The sequence below is a fragment of the Myotis davidii genome, unplaced genomic scaffold (assembly GCF_000327345.1).
Source record: "Myotis davidii unplaced genomic scaffold, ASM32734v1 scaffold205, whole genome shotgun sequence".
NCBI classification, from domain to species: Eukaryota; Metazoa; Chordata; class Mammalia; order Chiroptera; family Vespertilionidae; genus Myotis; species Myotis davidii.
The window spans coordinates 2,524,953-2,532,166 of record NW_006297573.1 but is presented as its reverse complement, the minus strand read 5'-3'; the positions used below and the strand labels follow the sequence as shown (position 1 = coordinate 2,532,166).

At 43.5% G+C, this 7,214-nt stretch overlaps 1 protein-coding gene and 1 long non-coding RNA gene across 2 annotated transcripts in view; both read right to left on the bottom strand.

Annotated features, from left to right (window-relative positions):
* Window positions 1–7,214, bottom strand: part of CACHD1 (cache domain containing 1) — a 222,669-nt gene that overhangs the window by 179,289 nt on the left and 36,166 nt on the right. The window lies entirely within an intron of this gene.
* LOC107184582 overlaps window positions 349–7,214 on the bottom strand; it is a 10,521-nt gene continuing 3,655 nt past the window's right edge. Inside the window, exon 2 of the long non-coding RNA XR_001515449.1 lies at window positions 349–552. This is a non-coding gene — a long non-coding RNA (uncharacterized LOC107184582). The remainder of the gene's footprint in view (window positions 553–7,214) is intronic.

Here is a 7,214-nt window from a genome sequence, read left to right as displayed (position 1 = left end):
CAGGAGCTTGTGACTCCCTCCGGATTCAAAAAGACAGCCGCGTCCTCAGGTGCCAGACCCTTTCCGCGTGTGCGAGCCCCCTACCTCTGCACTTTACTTCCGCAGCTTCTCTGGCTCTCAGTGTGCTTTTCTTTCCTTCTAGTTGTAGAATTTACACTCAGCCAGCCTTCCTGTGGTTCTGGATGGTGTTTATCTATGCCGCCATCTTAGCTTTTCCGAGACTTTTTATATTAGCTATTCCAAACAAGCGCAGGAAGTGACACCTGACCCAAGTGCTGATGAATATAAGTGAATGGAATAACATTTCCAAAAGGAAATTCTTTTTCATGAGAAAGGAAAAAAGGAAGGTACAGTAATCTGCAGGATATTTTTATTTTGTCTCAGTGACACCAGTTGGCCTACAGCAGCCTTTCTCCATTCAGAGGAGGGGAGTGGTGGGAAGTGTTAAGATGGAAAGAGCAAAAGTTAAATTATTTGCTCTTGAACAAATAATTTCATGGTTTCCACTTGCTTCTTCTGCAACTCTCAGGAAGCTCCATCAGTTTTCAAGATCTGGAAAATGGGAGTGATAATTCCTACCGGAGGGAGGTATGGAAAGTAATAGCAATCTGTAACCTTATAAAACTCACTGTGTGCCAGTGACTATGCTAAATGCTTTCTCTCATTGGATCCTCATAGCAACGTGAGGTGGCCACCATGTATGAATGAGGAAGCCAGGGCTTAGAGGATTGATTGCATGGGACTTGTCTAAGGCCCCAGCTAGGAAGTAGAGGAACTGGGATTCAAACCAAAGCACTTTGATTTCATGATCACGTTGCTGCCTAGCTTTATCAATTCAAAGTACTAATTATCATTTTTAGTTACTAAGAGGTTGTTACTGGTAGGTAGGCGAACTTGGAGCCAGAGGGAATCCTGGGGTTCATAGAGAATACGTTTCTAATAGCCGGAGCTGTCCACAGAGAGAACAGACCATCTAATCCCCCATCACTGTTGCAGGAAGAGGTTGGGTAACCATTTTGATAAAGGGGTGATCACTTGGAGAGGGTGATGAGCTTTATTCCTTTAAGGTCTATTCCAATCTTGCAATTTTATGACTCCTTGTCCCTTGATGTCTCAATAATCTATCTCTGGAACCTAATGCTTGTTTATTTTCCTAGGTAACCTCTAGTCCAGTGGTTCTCAACCTTCCTAATGCTGTGACCCTTTAATACAGTTCCTCATGTTGTGGTGACCCCCAACCATAAAATTATTTTCATTGCTACTTCATAACTGTAATGTTGCTACTGTTATGAATCGTAATGTAAATATCTAATATGCAGGATATATTTTCATTGTTACAAATTGAACATAATTAAAGCATAGTGATTAATCACAAAAACAATATGTAATTATATGTGTTTTCCGATGGTGTTAGGCGACCCCTGTGAAAGGGTTGTTCAATCCCCAAAGGGGTCGCGACCCACAGGTTGAGAACCGCTGCTCTATTCCTTTCTCTGGTCTTTCTTCCACATCCTTTTTTTATTCTCCCTTGATCCTATAGCACGAACAGCATGGAAAGAACCTAGTAGGCTTTGAAATAGAAGGCCTGGGTGTCAATGTCCAATCTCCCATTTAATTGCTAATTGATACATGGACACCAGGCAAGTTACTAAGACTTCCTCTCAGTGAGGCTCTCTAAAATAAAGGAAGTAACATCAAATGAGAAAAAAACAGATTCAAGTATAGTGCCTTCTCTATAGAAGCTCAGGAAATATAAGTCTTCTTCATGTGCAATGCTCTCTCAACCCCACCTGCTACCCAGTCATACTCTCCCTATCAGCTTTAGTCCCGGTGTGCCTGTAGAGATGGCAGGCACACAAAAAGCAAGCAGTCACAAAATACCTATGCATTTTACCTACCACATAGTTAAAAGCAGAAGGAAAGTGTCCTGCATGCTGGCTCATTGTGGGCTCTGCACTACAAGGACCAGAATCTCTACCAAATTCTGTGCCCCTTCTTTGGCATTCTAAATCCCAACTGCACCCATGGCTGTATTAATCCCATATATTCCCCCTCGTCAGAACCACCAGGAATAACAAGCTCTGAGTGCACAGAACTTTCCAGCTCCCCCAGCTCCAACCTCTCATTGATAAATCATACAACAATCTTGCAGAGAGACTTACAAAGGCACTTGGCATTATCTGAAGTTATCTGAATCTTAGATCCAGTGGGCCAACTCTCTTAGCCAATTTCTGGTTTTTATAGTTTAAAAACTGTGCAGTGCTAGATGAATACCACCAGAAGAAAGCAATATATCAAGATGGGAACTAACTTAATTGGAAAAGGGAATAATTAAAAACACAGTAAGAGGCAGAAACATAATGAGGTTAGATAGCTGAGAACATTCCCCAGGAGATCAAATCGCCCAGCCTTGCTGGAAGGCCACCATGGACACCTGGCTGTCCTGTCCCTAGAATCTCTTCTCTATAATCTTAAAATCATTAACTGTCCTTGCCTATTGCTGCCTGAATGTTTAAAGTCCCAGACAGGAATCTCTGGGAGTCTCCTAGTGCACATACCACAACCATCACTCTCGCTGCTTGGAGCGGGGAGAAGGACGAACTGCCCTTCCTCAAAAAGGGTGAGCAAGCTGCAGGGCAGCCCAAACAGCAGCAAATATCCAGTCACTGGGTCTTCATCAGGACCCCGTGAGAATGAGTCTACTGTGCGTCCCCACTCCTTTTTTTGACAAAAGATACTGACTTGCTCAGGTTCATTAAGTTGGTCAAGTGCCAGCATGAAAATTTATCCAAAACTCCTGGTTCTCAACTTTCAGTAACAATCTGTTTATCATAGGCACAGACAACAATGCAGTGGTTACGAGGGAAAGGGGGATAGGGGTGAGGTAGAAAAGGGTAAAGGGGTTCAAATGTAAGGAGAGGTGACTTTGGATGGTGAACATACATTGCAGTCTGCAGATGATATATTTATAATATTGTACACTTGAAATCTATAAAACTAATATCACCCCAATAAATTTAACAAAGTTTTAAAAATATGTTAAAAAGCAGCGTTTACAGGCACCCTAATTCGCCCTAAATGTAGGTTGTTGTTGTTGTTTTTAATGGAAGTTCTAATCACTCTTCACTATTTGGTTATAAATATGACTTGTGTGTATGTGGAGCATAAACACTACCCAGGTTGTCAGTCTTTCAGCAACCTTTTAAAAATACATTTTTCTGCCTGGCTGGCTTGGTTGAGTGTCATGGTTCCATTCCCAGTCAGGGCACATGCCCAGGTTTTGGGGCTTGATCCCCAGTGGGGGTGGGGGGCAGGGTGCAGGAAGCAGCTGATTGATGATTTTCCCCTCATCATTGATGTTTCTATCTCTCCCTCTCATTTCCTCTCTGAAATCAATAAAAATATATTGAAAGAAATACATTTTTCTGAAACCCATCATTTCTTCATAATCCTGAGCTTAAAAAAACCTTAACAGTAGTTGTGTAACACAAATATATATCAAGAGTCTTTGTTTGAGAATCATTTGTTTCTACTCTGTCTTAGATTAATCTTTTCCTATTATGAATAAAGTGGGAGCAGATGCAAATGTCACTGGTTTTAAAAAAGGTGCATATATTAGGTTTCAGAAAAAAGATGTTTTCCTAAAATCCACCTGATAGCTTTAACTTTACATTTATACATATATAATGTTGTAGTCTTTTCTGCTTCCCTTAGAGATTTAACAAAACTTCCCCCCTTTAAAAAGCCCCCTAGGGCCAATTTCATGCTCAAAGAAAAACAAAGCCTTATAAAACAACTCCATAACTTCAGTGTTTTATCCTAAGACCCTTTTCCTTCCTACCCATTTCTTTAAGCCAAGAAAGACAAATGAACTAAGCTGTACATCTTTAGTTGATTCCAATCTACCTTTTTAATAGCAAGTGGCTGATGCCAAAGAAAGGATTAAAGACGGTGTTCTTTCAACAATTCCTCATTATGGCCTGGGATTTGCTGTGCAATTAGTCTCTCCTGGACAGAGCCGAGGCCAAGTGAACTTGTTATTACCCTGTCTGGAGATCTCTAAAAAATGAAAACTCCACACTTGCAAAGGGGCGGGTACCACAAGCATAAAGGTGTCATGGTGGAAGACGTCATAGGCCTTTGCTAAAGGCAGTTCAAAGAGGGGATGAGCCTCAACCCTCAGAAATAAAAGCAGGGACCATTTTTTCATATGGTTAGGAACGAGGCAGCACAGAAAAGGAGTATGAACTTAAGTACATTTTGAGTCCTGTGTAAGTCTCAGTGTAAACTTTCGATGCTGCCCTACTACGTTCTCTCTTATAATTAGCAATAAAGGCCTTAAAAGGCGGGGGCAGGGAGGGGGATCTCTTTCCTTTGTGCTTGACTTCCAGGCAGCAAAGATGTGGGGAGCAGTTGGCCAATCATGGGCGGGAGTGAGGGGATGGCAGGGGACAGACACACGAGGAAAGGTAAGTGGCTGGGAACCCGGGGCCTTTTTTAAGCTTAAAAGTAAGAACCAGGGAGGCAACTTATCCAGGTTAGAGAACTTGTCTAGATCTTAACATTAAAAAAAAAAAAAGGTTTGTGGAGGTTTACCAGTGTCAGACCTGGGGTTGTCAGGTCGGAACACTGAGTGTGGTTCTCTAAACAAGTCACACTTTTGTTTTGAACAATCAGCGAGGGAAGCAGCGTACAACCTGTAGGCTTGGTAGGAACCCATCTGTGTGAGCGAGTAGCAAGCATTGAATGTCAATCACTGAAACAAGTTTTCTAGAAGGGTCCCAACTGGAATATGTTCTTTTCCTAGCAGGTCCATGACATGGAAGACAGGCGCTACCATCCTCCTCATTTTACACAGAAAGACACGGACGCTGCACGTGCTCTCAAGTCCTCAAGCCTAAATCCAGCACTTTCTTCTCCAGGAAGCTCACGGCATTTGTGTTGTGCTTCTCACTGAATACCTGAATGCTCCTATCTATATGCATCCTGATGCAATTCCTACCAAAATGTGTCAGGAAGGAGACGGGGTATATCATTTTCCTCGTTAAAAAGAAATGGAGGCCCCAACTTTAAATCACTTGGCCAGGCATATACTAGGGCACTCTTCAAGGCATGCTCTTCCCTTTAACTATCACATTTTTGACATATCAAAAAGAAGTTATTTTCTCTCTCTGCTATTTCCCATGGAGTCAAGTTCCCGGCTCGCTCCCCGCTTCTGAAGGCACATCCTTGTCTTATTTCTGGCTCATCTCCCTAATTCAACCTGAGTTTCCACATTCCCTGTCTCCTGGGCTGTCAGCAGATTCTTCCTCCAATTCCCCCATTCCCCTGCCCCATCTCTTCCCCAGAGGCCTTCAAGCCTTTGCTTTCCATGTCTGCGCATGATGTTCGTTTTCAACCTCAGAGAAGAAAAGAACAGCAACAAAACTAAAGCCATCCCCTTTCATCTCAACCTTAACCTGGCAGCCCATTAGTGTGATTTGATCAGCATGTGCTGTACGCAGTCTCAAACTCAGAAGCAAAAATGAGAGGACAGTGCTTGAGTCGAGGAACACATAATCCAGTGTGGCAGGCAGAGTGCATACAACCAACTAATGCAAGACTCTGGTAAGTGGTGACAGGAGCTGTTTCTGGTTGGAGAAATTTAGAGAAGGCTCTGACCCTAAAAATCTGTTCCTGTCCGATCTTAGCACATCAGGAACAACCTTCAGAGCAGGTTGCATGAAGTCATCCTAATTTACAAGTAATGATCTTCCAACAACACCTTTCTGCCTAGGCCCCCAAAGTACCCACATATCACAAGAGCAGATGGTAGAGTTATTATTCACCCCATTTTATAGATGAGTCAGTTGAAATCCTTGCCTAACAAATGGCCCTAAAAGAACTGAAAAGCAAACTCAGCTCCTATCTAGCGATGTTTTTTCAACCACTTTGGAACTATAACTTTTTTAACTGCTCCAAGGAAACATGCTCTCATAGGGGGAAGTTGGTCCCATAAAGAGCAGGCAATTTGAAGTATTTATTCAGGAAAATTCCAACCAAAATACTAAAGAGTTTTATCTCCATTTGAAAACGTTTTCTGGGTACCCTCTGAGCTTCTTCTATAAACCAGGCACAGTGTGTACCATCACTCTCCTCCAAGTAGGAAAAAACAACTCCTCCCACTATACCCATTTATATTCTGCCGGTTTTGACTTGGCGGTGGCTCTGCAGTTGTTAGGACAAGGCCCTGAGTAAAGTCAATTCATCTTTGCCCCTCCCTATCCTCCTCTCTACTCACCATAACAACCCCACCTACACCTCCCTGGTGGCTGGGAAGCTTAAGCAAATGAATACACATCAACTGTTTAGAACCCTGCCTGACACATCATAGGCACTCAATACATTGCACCACTTCACTAGTCTTGCTTGGTGCCTGGGTTTAAAGGCTGGCTCTTGCATTTGTTAACTGTAATTACAGGGTCAATCTTTTATCTACCTGGTAGCAAAGTGGTGAGGATTACATAAGATAATGCAGGTAAGAGTATTTAGCACTTAGTAAGTGCTCAATAAATGATAGTTACATTACGTGTCTGCATTTATGAGGAGCTTTGGCCTCTGTAATGTAATTTTTTTATTTTTTTTTCATTCCTACAGCCCAGCACAACATCCAGCACAGCGCTAAGTACTTAAGCGCTGTAAATGAATGAGTGGCGGGCAGGCAGCCTGGTTCAGGCAGGTGAGGCCGATCACTGGCTCCTTCTCGGCCTTGTTCGTCTGCCACCCACCCCCTGGCACTCCATAGGAGCAAAGGAAATAATGACAAACCAGCGAAGGGCCGCAATTACCCCGCGGTGCCTTAATTCACCGTGGTGTTTTCCATGGGAAGTCCCCTCCTATTTAAAAAAGCGCGTCTTTTTGTTTGCGTTTGTTTGTTTAATACCACCTCAGTACCTTTGGTGTAAAAAAAGAAAATCAAAACATAAACATAGCCCAAAGTGGGTACGAGTGGCAGGGGCTAGAGTAGCAGACGCGGAGGTGCCGCCCGGGGAGCAGCCCCGGGGTAGGCTGGCAAAGTTTAGTGGGATCTTCAGGAGGAGGAGAAGGGCCAGCGAGGTAGTGGCGTGGAAGACAAAGGACAGAGAGCGCGGAGCGGAGAAAGGAGTAGGACGCGGGGGCGCAGGGGCACCGGGCGGAGGAGCCGCACAAAGCCCCTGGGAGGGAACAAAGGGCTG